The following is a 14,046-nucleotide window of genomic DNA, read 5'->3' as shown; positions in this document are numbered from 1 at the left end:
CCTGAAGAATATTTGGCTAAAATAACTATTCTCACTGTTGATACCTTCAGTTAAAGATATTACCAAGCACAATTTGTGTCTGCAGATAAGAAAATCAGGCACAATTGTTTATCTAATTTTTTTTTTAATTACAATCTTCATTATGGTTGGACTTCCCATTTGTGGATTTGAGCATTCATGGATTACCGCGCCACATATTGTTCGGTGGTGGCATATGCAAGTGGGTGTGCTGTTATGGGCATGCACACACATGTCACCACCCATTGGATAATATGGGACTTAGTTTCTGTGTTTTTTCCCAATCCACAGGGGAAGCTGGAACTTGAACCACCATGGAGGGGCAGGGGCTGCTGCATGTACATATTGTTGCAGAAAAGAATGGGCAAGGCTTCAGCATTATTCAGTCCTCCTCTTTTAAGCTATTGCTTTCCTCAAAAACCTTTTCCCAAGACATTTTTCTTCCACTTGGGTTGAATGAAATGATATTGTTTCATTACCTATTAATGAAAGTCAAATTCCTCAGAAAAGGATTTTCTGGGATATTTTAAGTTGATTTGCCTTTTTCTGCCTCCACTACTTGGGCTTCTCTCTCTCTCTCTCTCTGTTTTGGCAGTCTCACCCCCCATTTTACCCAGTTTCGCAAATAAGGCAGAAAAATTGTTTTGTCTCCTCTCCCCGGTACTCTTGTCTTTTAAAGAGACAGAACAGTCTTAACTCTTTTTCTGTCCCTCCTCAATGATTTGAAATAGAAATCAAGGTTGGGCATCCAGTTCTTTCTCAGTTCTTCTCATTAACTGAACAGTTAAACACTGGCATTATGTCTCCAGAGATACAATGATGAAATTAAAGGATCATATTGTCTTAGTCCATTTCCATTCTTGTCTGGGCAATTTTCTAAAGTAATTTAAAAAAAAAACTATCCTGCAGTTTATCTGTTTTATTCAACTAAGTAAGTGGAAAACCCTCCAGGCTGCAATAAAAATGAATTGTTGATTGCTGACTGTTCAAGTTGGTTAGAGAGAGAGAGTAAATTGAAACAAGAGTGTTTCTTTAAAAAAAAGGTTGTAGTATTACTTGCTGTGATTTTTATATAAGAATAACAAGAATGGTGTTCAATAAAATGTTTAATAATAAAAACTATATGAGTTTTTCAAGAAATAAATAAGCAGCTAGCAAAAGAACTAAATAAAATTAATGCTCACTGGTCTGAAAAATCATGCTGTGAATTCTCCTTCAGAGAAAAGTGAACCTATCTTGGATGCAACCAGGGTGTGGGATGGGGGTGCCCACATATGGTTGTTTTACTTTAAACAGCAGATCTCATGAAGCTTGAAAATATTGGCCATGGTCTTTCTAAGCATGAAATCTTTCTATGTTAATACCTAATTTATTAAATAAAAAACATCAAGATGCCTAGTAAATTATGAAGGTTTTTTTTTAATGAAATTATTGTTTCACTTTGGTACAATAAAGTGTAAGGCAAATTTATCATGGTGGCTATACTCATAATTAGTTGTTATGTTTGCAACATATATTTGAGAGTTAACCTCAGAAGAAGTCTTGGAGTGTGGATGGAACATTTGGTGATCCTCCCTCCTCTCCCCTCTATTCATATTTCCTTTTTGCTGTATTTTCAAAAAGCAAAGGTAGCATGGGCACTACCACACTTACTATTATTATTATTGTTTATTTATTTAGTGTTGTAGATTTGCACAACACTGTATATACAAATAATAAAATCGATAAAAATGAAACCTGCCAATGGTGTACATTCTACACTTACCTCTTTGTTATCAGTTTCATTTTCCTATCTGGACATATGGAATTTCTACATCTTCTAGTGTTGATACCAGGAAGCGTGCTACTGCTGATAAGTCTGGGAATGCTGGGTGGAGTAGACAGTGGAAATTCACAGAGCTTTTTGCTACTGTTTACACTTGAGTAATCCATTTCCTATGCTATAACCAAAATCTCTGAAGTGTGGAATTTTTGAGAAATTATCCTGCTGTGCTGAGATAGTCCTGGCTAAAAGCTTGGTGATACTGGAATTTTCTTAATATCGCTGCAGGAGTTCAGATTCTGAAATTTGCAGGCCTTGATTTGATTGTTCTCCACCCCTGGACTACTGTGAGCAATCATTGGCCATTGAATAATTTGAATAAAGAATAAATCATATAAATTTCACATACTTGGGCATAAATGGTTTGTACAATTTCTTCCATACTAAAGTATAATAAAGGGGGTTTGGGTTTGTGTGTTTTATGCCAGTTGATGTGAATTGGAAATAATGGGTAAAATTATAAATTCTGCAGAATATATTCCAGTGCTGGATTTTCATGAACTATTGCTGAATTTCTTGATAGCAAAGCTGTGTGTTTGGATTCTGACTGTGAGGATCTCTTAAAGAAAGTGTCAGTTTCATGATAATTAGGTAGCAGTGGTTTTCTCACAGAACAGCCATCTATTTTTATTTTTCAATGGCCACAAAATTTGCATTAACAACAACAACGAAAAGGTCAGATACAGCTAGAGCAACTAAGAATGTACATCCTAGCAAGTGTGAGCAAATAGTTTTGAGATGGTAAAGCTGCAAAAGGAAGATGGGAGAGGGGGGAGAAAGAGAGAGAATACGCTAAAGCTTTTAAAATACGCTTGTCTATCAAAATATAAATCCAGGCATTCTAACTATCAACCCAGACACACACAGAGACACACACACCTAATGCCTTTAGAATGGATTTAATTTTCCTTAGTGGAAGTGGGGAGAACAGTTCCCCTTTGCTTTAGATGTGACTGAGGGCAATACCAGGTACCAAAGGTGTATCTGTTAAGTTTTCAGTCTTTCTGTTCTCTCCATTCTCTGACTATAGAAGAGAATGGGAGGAGTAAACTGATTCCCATGGAATTTAACAAATGATTATGGTGATGGATAGAAGGATGCTTGTCACATTAGAAACAGAATTAGGCATTTAAATAGATCCCTGTCCCTGCAGAGGTGTGAAAACAGATGTCTTGCTTGCATAAGTACAGTATGTAACCACCTCTGTGTCAGGTTACATACTATGGCATATTTGTGAAATATGAGAATTCATACCTTTGTAATATAACATCACCACTATTCAGTTAAGAAATCAAAATCTTTGGTGTTTGCTTTTCTGGTATCACAGGGGGGGAAACAGTTCTTTATGGCAGTCTTCTCTTGGGTTCACAGATATAATGATGGTTATAAAAATCACATTTCCAAAGCTGATACATCTGACCAAAATGAAAAAGGAGGAAGTAGAGGAAGATGATTTAACAAAGATACAAATAGGTTCGAAGGTTTAGACAAGTAGAAAGTGTATCTTTCTTGATCTTTGGTCCTTTGGACCACAATTAATTACTGGAAAATGTATGTGGCTTATGATAATTTGATATGGTATTCTGTGGCCAATGCCACAATATGTTCACAAAATCTGACACAGAAGATGGTTGGGAGACAAAGGAACTATATAGGGCAGTGATGGCAAACATTTTAGAGACCAAGTGCCCCAACTCAGTGACATTCCCACACAGGGTGTCACCTGGTGCTGGGGGGCAGGACTTCCACCTTCTGCCCCCCCTCCAGAAGGTGGAAGTCCTGCCCCCCAGCACCAGGTGACATGGGAATGCCACTGAATTGGAGCACTTGGTCTCTAAAATATTCGCATCAGTGGGCACACTCTCTCAGCCTCAGGGTAGCAATAGCACCCCACCACCACCACCACCACCATAATGAATAATTATCTAGATCCATTTCAATCTACTTTCAGGCCTGGATACAGAACAGAGACAGCCTTGGTTGCCTTGGTGGATGACCTATGCAGGGAACTGGACAGGGGGAATGTGTCCCTGTTAGTAACTCCATTCCTTCCTGGAAGGGTGAACCCAGAACGGGGTGCTTGGGACTCCTGGTCAACAGAGGTGCTCCTGGTCAGATGGAAGGCAGATCAGGAAATAGGAATACAGTCTCTGTTAGATGGAGTTACATTCCCCCTGAAGACACAGGTTTGCAGTTTGGTTGTACTCCTGGACTCAGCTCTAAACCTGGAGGCCCATGTCTCTGCAGTGACCAGGAGTGCTTTGGCACATTTAAAATTGTGCCTGTTCCTTGAAATGTCAGATCTGGTCTCAGTGGTACATGGCTTTGTTACATCCCATTTGGACTATTGTAAAGCGGTCTACTTTGGGCTGCCTTTGAAGAGTGTTTGGAAAGTGTAACTGGTCCAAAGAACGGCAGCCAGATTGTTAACAGGGGCAGGTTACAGAGGCCACACAATGCCACTGTTGAAACAGCTCCACTGGCTACCTGTTTGTTTCCAGGCACAATTCAAAGTGCTGGTTATGATCTATAAAACCCTATTTGGCTCAGGTCCAGGTTATTTGCCTGACTGTGGGCCCGAACAGACAGGCCAATATAAAGCTGTTTTGGGTCACGTTGGAGTTATATTGTTTAAATGACACACACAACTTAAGAGGCCAGAAGCTGCACCAAAGCTGTGCTTCAATCCTTAGGCTTCCGGACTCTTAGGACTCATGCAGCATTTAAACAGCACTCCTGCAAAGTGACCTGAAGCAGCTTTATTTTGGCCTGTATGTTCGGGCCCTGTATCTCCTTCTGTCTCAGGCCCTGAGATTCTCTCGCTATCTCAGGACCTGACATCTTCCTGGGAGGGCCATCTCTCAGTCCCATCCCAATCACAAACACAGGTGGTGAGGACATGAGAGAGGGCCTTTTCTGCGGCTACCCCTGCACTGTGGAACTCCCTTCCTAAGGAGCTCAGAATGGCCCCTTCCATGTTGTCCTTCTGCTGGCAGGTTAAAACCTTATCATGCAGGCAGGTAGGCTTTTAAAACAGAATGTTTTTAAAGGACTGACTTGGGGTGTTGTATCGTTTTAAGTATTTTAAACAATTTTGACTTTTTAACTGTATTTTTATTCTTTTAGCGATTTTTATTCTTTTAATAAGTAATCTCTTTTAATAATTTAACAAGTTAATACTGTTTTAATTATCACTTTATATGTTTTTAAATGTATTGTTCTTTTAATGTTGTGAGCTTTTCTGGGTCCCAGTTCTGGGAGAAGAGAGGGATAACAACAACAACAACAACAACAACAACAGACATTGCATGAGAGCTGGACAGCGAAGAAAGTGAATAATAAGAAAAGCAACTCATTTGATATGTGGTGCTGGAGAAGAGTGCTGAGGATACCATGGACAGCCAAAATGACAGACAAATGGGTTCTAGAACAGATCAAACCTAAACTCTCTCTGGAAGCCAAGATGAGAAAACTGAGACTGTTGTACTTTGGTCACATCATGAGAATGGATGATTTATTAGAAAAGACGTTAATGCTAAGAAAGGTAGAGGACAATAGAAAGAGGGAGACCACACACCAGGTGGCTAGACTCAGTCAAGGGGGACATGGGCATGAATCTGCAGGAGTTAAGCAGAGTAGTAGAGGATAGGGGGCTTGGAGGTATCTCATTAACAGGATTGCCATGATTTAGGGTCAACACAAGGGTAGTTAACAACAACAACAACAACAACAACAACAACAACAACAACAACATGCATTTGAAATATCCAAGCTGCATTCAATGAGCATTCTCCAACAATTCCACAAGCTGTTTCAGTCCTCAACAGCTCCCACCTAGTTCCATTGCACTACTGCTGAGGTCATTAATAATAATAATAATAATAATAATAATAATAATAATAATAATAAATTTTTATTTATATACCGCCCTGTGGCGAACCAATCCGGGCGGTTTACAACATTAAAATAACATACAGCATAAAAACAATATATTTCCCTCCCCCCTTAAAAAGTTATTAAACAACATATCTAATTTAAAACCACAATAGCTAGTTAAAATAACAATAAATTAAACAAATTAATACCAACCAATAAACCACTGCAACTTCAGTTCTAGAGAAAAGGGGGCTTTGGAGACATTACTGAGGAGGGGGGAAATCCTGAGATCCTGAGGCCGGGATATTTCAGTCTGGGAAGGCCTGCCTGAAGAGATCCGTCTTGACAGCCTTTTTGAAGCTGTCCAAAGATGTTAATTGACGGATCTCATCCGGCAGGCCGTTCCAGAGCCTGGGGGCGACAAGAGAGAAAGCCCTCCGGGAGGTCGCCGCAAGCCTCGATTTTTGAGGCTGCAACAAGTTCCTCCCAGAGGACCGGAGAGCGCGGGGAGGATTGTATGGGAAGAGGCAGTCTCTGAGATAGCTTGGACCCAAGCCATTTAGGGATTTAAAGGTAATAACCAACACCTTGTACTGGGCCCAGAAACCAATAGGCAGCCAACATAATAAAATTTCCATCAATTCTCCTGAAAACCCCAAGATGCCCACCTATGGAACATCTAGGTATTGACTATTTGTTTCAAATGTACATAGTGGTAATAGAACAATAGTGACACCAAGGTATCTATCAAGGAATACTGTTTGCTCCCTTGCTCTTTCATCTGAGCTTTACATAACATAGGCCCAAAACAGTACCACCTTCAGGCTGATACAGGGGCATAGTGTTCAGATGATGCATGCTCCCAGATCGGACTGGTTGTGTTGCGGCCACCTAAAGTGACCCAAACCCAGCAGCAAAAGGAGCACAAAAAGTGCTCCTTGCCTGCAGTTTGTTGTGGACTGCCACGGTGGCCTGCCTTGGGACCGCAGTGACTGGTCCCACAGTCCCACACTGCTCAGGGTGTGCTTGCAGCTGGAGCAGCCAGAGGCAGTTCCAAGCCACCCATCTGCTTGAGGCATAGTTTCCTAGATGTCACAGAGATAGCCTAGGCCTGAAACAGATGGGCCAAAAGTATCACGCCAAGACTACACCAGCCCTGATTGCACGAGTTCTGTGGTGACCACACAGGCCCACTTCTGAATTGGGTCACCACTGCAGTCCTGAACCCAACTGCTGGTAAGACCAGATTTAGTCCACTCCTTTTGTGCCAGCTTTTCAGGGTTGGTGTGGGCTTGCCCTGGCTTCTGGCTGCTTTTGTGATGTGTGTCATATAAATGCTACGCCTCCAATGTGGCCCAAAGTCAGAGTTTTTTGCCCATCTGTTTTGGGCCCAGAGAGCTACATTCCCTCATGCGCTCAATGCCTGAAAAGTTGCTGTTTCATCACTCTGGGTGATGAATGGAAAGAGGGCAGAAGGCTTCCAGAGACATACCTTGCAATCACTTCTGTTTCTCCCCCAATTCACTGCTAGATATACTCTAGTGGAGAGAAAATGATGATAAAGCAGGAAGCATCACTTTATGTTTCAGATTACAATCAAATTGAGAGAGGAGCTCACAGAGCTCTAACTGAAGATGAACATATTAAACTGGTTGGGTCTATATTCTGAGTTTGGCACTTGTTAACTTTAGGGAATTACCTGTCCCCAAACAATTGCACTAATTTCTTGCTGGTTCCAATTTCCTAGGCAAAATTTGGAGTGCTGATTTTAACTATTTATCCCTATATGCTCTGTTTCCTCATTATTTTATCATACCCTGTATCTCTCAATCACTGCAATTTGATATGGCCTGGCATAGTATAGTAGGCCTGCATGCTATAACTATACTACATCTTTTATTCACTGATCCCCTATCATAGCATTACTTGAGCCCCCATGACATGCATGGTGAGAGCAGTGAAAGGTCAGAGAGGTGTAGGACTGCAGTCCCATAGCCAGGTGTGAAATGGTTACCCCCCCCTTTTTTTTTTAGGTCTGTTGGATTCCTTCAGAGGTCTCAGGAGATTATGTAATCATTTCAAATATGGCTGACAGGACATAGCAAGAGCCTTTTCCAATCCTGCTTCCACTCACCACCAGCAACGAATGACCTGGAGGATTGCAGCAACTCAATAGTAAATCTGGAGTTGTGGGTGATTTGGTCAATGAGGTCAATCCACATTTGGTCAGTTTACATCAACTAAAAAGATATATGCAAGTGTAAGGCTGTCTTATGCCCATATATACTGCTAATATGATGCCAGCCCATATCAGTTAAGATCGTTATAGAAAGTGTAAGTGAAAATGCTCAGTTCATTTGCACCACAAAAATAAGAGGTGCAAGTACACATATAGCTCAGTTAATGAAGCAGATGTGTACTTTTTTAACAGATGCATTGGTACCAAAGGTAGAAATAATATGGAAAGAAAAGTAAAAGATTCCTACACAACCACAACTCCACACAAAGTAACCATTCAAAAAGTTTCAGCAAACTTTTTATATAAAATGAACATTATGTTGATGAAAAATGAAACAACAAGTTTGAGTAAGCTTTGCATAAGTAAACAAAAGCATTTTGAATCTTTTAGAGTTTACAGAGGACATACTAGGATGATATATTCTTTTTTCTTTGAACAGATTTCACTTTTCTTATTATTTCCATTCTGGTGGCAAAATTTAGAGATATGCCTTTCAACATGCCAGGATAGCTGGTGAGGCAGGCTAATCTGTTTTCCCCTTTTCTTTCTGCTTTGTTCTTCACAAATACTCAGTAACTGATTCTGGAGGCAGCTGCTTACCTTGTCTGTTGTTCAGAAACACATGCAGCTATAACATTATCACCTAGAATAGATACACATTCTTTTCCAGCTTAAGGTTTATTTTATTGTTTATAGTCAGCCCTTTGCATCGACTGAGTTTGCATACATGAATTCAACCATCCACAGCTTTAAAATATTCTAAAAATAAATAAACCCCAAAAGCAAACCTTCATTTTGTCATTTTTTAAATAAGGGACACCATTTTACTACACCACTGCATATAATGGGACTTGAGCATCCACAAATTTGGTATCGATGGCAGGGTCCTGGAACCAAACCCCTGTAGATACAAAAGGATCATTGTTCTGCAAACATGCTGCTTCGGCCCAACAATGAAAAGGCTTTTCCAGCCCTCTTTCACCATCCTGCCAATGCCAGTGCTGGCAAGGGGGTGGGGGGAACCTTCTAGCCAGATAGAAGAAAAAGAGAGCAGTGCTGAGTTCCTGTAAAAAGTCTTAGTAAAAAGATGTTTCTGTGTCAGAAGCTCTGAGGTATGCCTGGAATGAATTCTTTTTCTAGTGGTACCCAAAGTTCCAAAGGGGAATTTTCTGTCCACCTTCCCTCCCTTATTTTTGGGTAAAAATTGTTCTGCAGAAGCCATTCAGGGGCATGATGGAAACTTTTTTTTATTTAACAACTTTATTAGTTTGTATATATAAAAACACATATAGCATACATTACACAACATTAACACACACCACTTTAGATAACACAACACCAAACAAAAAATATAACTATAAAACAAAACTTCCAAGTCTAAACCAAAGGCTATCTCCCTTCCCCTCACCAATGTTTCTCTTTTCTCTCTTTTTTAAAAATTTCTTCTATTTTTGTCTTAGTAAAAAAGGTAAATCCATCAATTTAGAAATTGGAAGTTATTTTTTTCCTTCTTTAACTATTTTTATAATCTTTGTACATAAATACCCAAATTATTTTGTGTAATATATCATGATTTTCAGTTTGTCATTTCAGTCACCTCAAGATAGACTCTCAATACTTATCCATTATATCATATCCTATTAATTTCCTGTTCTGCTTCTTATTTTATTTCAGGTGTTCTTTGAGTCCATAACTTGTTCAAAAATTCCATTACTGGTGTCCATTCCTCATTGAATTTACCCAGTGAATCACATTTGATCAAATTTGTCAACTTATCACTTTCAATTAAATCATACAACTTCCATATCCAATCCAATATACAGTCCGCCCTTGCCTTACGCGGGGGATCCGTTCCGGACCCCACCGCATTAGGCGAATTCCGCATATGCTCGAGCCCCATTGGAAACAATGGGGCTCGTGCGCAGCGGCGTGGCGGCGCATGGGGCACCACGGGTGCATGTGCCCATTCATTCATACCTCTATGCTTTCTAATCCTCCACTGATCTGTCTCCAGTCAGGATTCTGCTTTTGGGGGTCTCTTCTCTCTTCTACGTTCTTCTCTAATTTCGGGTGTTAGGTAATCCTCAAGGTCTTGTTTTCACTTTTTCCATTCTGGCCACCTCTCTTTTCCCTCCTTGGGATAGATATAACCTCGTTTCTTCTAGAGAGAGATTCTGGCCCCCACTCCTGCTGGTCCTGATCCTCTCTAGTTACCTCTCTAGTTGTATATTCCACGTCTTTTCTGCTCTGTTTAACTGCCGTCCTTTCAGATCTCCTGCTCTCATTTTCCACTCTATCTGCTGCTTTCTTTTATCCTTCCTACTCTTTATACCTTTTTCCTGCCTCTACAGAGATCCAATGTGTCCCCTCATGAGTTAGAGTGTCAGGTTGTTTCCTCAAAACCTCGCATCCTTCCATTGCTTCTCAAGCGTGAATCCTAGTTAAAGTAGTCCTGCTTAAGGTAGTCTCTGATTTAGTACAGTGGACCCTTGTTATATGCTGGGGTTTGGTTCCAAGATCTCCAGTGTATAACAAAATCCGTGTATGCTCAAGTCTCATTAAATATAATGATATAGCAAAATGGTGTCCCTTATAAAAAATGGAAAATCAAAGTTTGATATTTGAAATTTATACTTTTTTTGAACATTTTCAAACCGTGGATGCTTGAATCCATGTATTAAAAAATCCATGTATAAGAAGGGCCAACTGTATACTAAACAGTGCATATATAATCTCTGTTTATAAATAAATATTCAACTTCACATTGGTGTTCTTGTCAGCTCTTTGGACATTCATTCTCTAAAGCCTACAGATTATCTCCTCTTTTTATTGTTATTCTTTATTGTATAATAATAATAATAATAATAATAATAATAATAATAATAGTTAGTTATATCCCACCTCTCCCTGTATTGGATCGAGGTGGGTATATTCATGTTCTCAGATTGCCATATAAGTCATTTTATCTAATGTTTTCCAAATCTTAGCATGCAAGAGCAGCTTTTTTGTAAAGAGTTTCTAGCCACCTTCATTCTAAATTTATTATTTCATTGTTTAAGACTGATTAATTGAAAATAAGAATTAGTTTGGTGCTACCTTAAGCCACAAAAGGCAGTGTCAAAAACATGGGCATGGATTGCTCCTCAGACCTCCTTTACCCTCATTGTGCTTCTTAGATTTTTCCAAAGAACAGTCTGCCAGCAGCCAACTGGACCTCTGTGGAGGCCCTCAGATTCCCCAGTATCATAGAGAGATTTGAGCAGTTGTATACCAAATATACACACTGCTTGTTTTCACGTTTTGCAGACAGGCTTAGGCAAAACTGCCCAAACACCCATCTTGACAGGCACCCTACCTGATCGGAAGGCTAAAGGAGATTTTTCTGTCCATCTCTCTCCTCTTATTTTGGGGTAAAAATTGTTCTGCAGAAGCCATTCAGAGGCATGGTGGAAACTTATGAAGCACCTTTTGTTAACTTATGTTCTATTCCAGCTTTACTAGGTGTTTTTTTCTGAGACTTTAAAAACAAAAAACATTTACAATTTCATTATTCTGGTGTAAAAACAGCTTTATGTTTTTCTATTGGTTTAACCACAAAACACTAAAAGAGCATTTTAACAGAGCTTGCTAACCATTTGAAGTGAAACAAATCTAATGTCAGAGGCTTTGAGGAATCTATTGTCTTGCTGGGCTCACACTGAAGACCAATAGCAAGAGAAGGGCAGCAATTATTTCCCCCTCCCCTCCTTTACCTGCCAATTTTGAAAAACATTTTTTCCTACCACTGAAATTAGTGGCAGGGAATTAAGTCAACTAGATAATTCATTCCCATTGATTTCAATAGGAGACAGTGACCAAGACCTTGTATGATTACTGGCAGAACATAAATCTCTGCCAGTCTTGGAGAAGTTTCATTCCTAGGATCTCCATAAGCCAAAGTCAACTTGAAGGAAGTTAACACACACACACACTTACAAATAAAGCATCTACAGTTGTTCCCAGTTAACTTGAATCCAAACTGTTCAACATAATTGAGTTGTAGATTGGTCTGAGGAAAAAATGAGTAGTAAGTGAAGCATTTTTGTACAAAGGGGAAAACCAATTTCTCCCCAAAGAAGAGCTCTCCCCATAAGCCAGATCTTTTAATAAGACACTAATGTATGATGTGCTGTCTCTTGTGACTGAAGAAGCCAGATTGAAAGTCCCCATTTCCCTCAGCTGATAAGCAATGGAATTAAAATTCTAACGAACAGTGACATTTCATACAGAAACAAGGAAAGAGGAATTTAGCTATGTGATTAGATGGATTGAAATTATAGAAACAGGTTAGTTTGGATGAATGAAATTACATGTCATACATGATGGGAATTAGGTGTTCATATTTGCTTATAATAAAGTCCCACTGCTATTGAAATAACTTGGATTGTGTTCTAAATGTTGGTGATAAAAACTAGATGTGACATAGGAAGTCCACAATTAGGTTATCCTATCTTTACTTTCTAATATGTTTTTCTTTAAAAAAATAATCATGAGTTGGTAGAAAATGGAACTTGTGACTGGGGAGAGAATGCTTATCTTGAATCCTCTGCTTTTCTTCATAATCTAACCTCCCCACCATGCTCCTCCAAACTTATTTCAGGGGTAATGCAAAAGCAGGGGTATCTACTAGACTTTACTAAGTAGAGCAACTATATCTAGAGATTTATATGTTGGGTTTCCATTTTTAATGTGAGAAAGATTATATATCCCCCAGAATTGACCGCAGGCCAGGAATCTGAAGCTTTAAAGTTTGTATTACCCATTTTTCTCACTATAGAGTGTTCAGATGACACAAGCATTTAGAAATTTGTTACAGGAAACATCCATGCTATTCACCAAGATATGCCTGGAGGTCATCACCCTGGCACTTAGGTATGTGGTATCTCAACTCCACTACTATCTGTGTATATGATACACATGGAAAGAAGCACTAGACAGTGTGTAAATTTTGTCCATGTAAGAAAGAATCTTGATTGGTTTATGATTCTAAAGAGATTGTCATCTGATCTGGGCATGGACTGAAATGGGCTTAAATGGATCTTACTGCACACTATATGCCCAATTCAGCTGTATTGAATACCTGATCCAGATTCCTGACGTATCTTTCGAAGAACAATACTTTCTTGTTCTTCTAAAAGTATGCCAGGAGTCCGGATCAGGTATGTGATGTGGCCACACTGGGCATAGAGGCATGCAATAAGATCCATTTAAGCCTGTGCCCAGCCCAGATCAGGCAAAAAGAGGTGTGCAATAATCTCCTATGTCCCTCATGTGTGAATGAAACATCCACATCCATGGTGGGCCACATATTTCTTGGTTTAAAATGTGCATGCAAAACACAAATATTGGCCTAAATTCTATTCTTAGTCCTAAGCAGAGTAGACCCAATAAATCAGTGGAATTTACCTATGTGTGAACCATTCAAATAATTGATTGGATGGGTCTACTCTGGTTGATATTAACATAATGAGAGCATGAGAGTCTAATACAGTGGACCCTTGTTATACGCTGGGGGTTGGTTTCAAAATCCCCCGTATACGTATAACAAAATCTGTGTATGCTCAAGTCCCATTAAATATAATGACAGCAAAATGGTGTCCCTTATAAAAAATGGAAAATCAATGTTTGATATTTGAAATTTATACTTTTTTTAATATTTTCAAACTGTGAATGGTTGAATCCATGTATAAAAAATCTATGTATAAGAAGGGCTGACTGTATCCTATTTGCACCATCACATTTAAGGAAGAATAGTTTAGTGTCCAAACTCAAAAGTGAAATAAATGAAGGCAAAAGACCCCCATTTCAGAATATTGGTTAGGTTATTGGCTGCCAACTACATCTTTTCAAAAAGAAAGGCCAATGCAAACATGTTATTAAACAACAGAAGCAGGAAAGATATACAATTTCTAATTTCCGCACTCAAATAATAATCAAAGACTGCCCAGAAATATGAATGATTGTTTTGCCAACAGTGCACCCAAAAATGATTACCTTCTGTCTGTGTGAAAGACTTGACAGGAGAACAAAAGAGGGTTTTATTCTATTATGA

Source organism: Sceloporus undulatus, chromosome 2, assembly GCF_019175285.1.
Source record: "Sceloporus undulatus isolate JIND9_A2432 ecotype Alabama chromosome 2, SceUnd_v1.1, whole genome shotgun sequence".
In the NCBI taxonomy this organism is placed as follows: Eukaryota; Metazoa; Chordata; class Lepidosauria; order Squamata; family Phrynosomatidae; genus Sceloporus; species Sceloporus undulatus.
The sequence above is the reverse complement of the archived record's forward strand: the minus strand, read 5'-3'. Positions refer to the sequence as shown.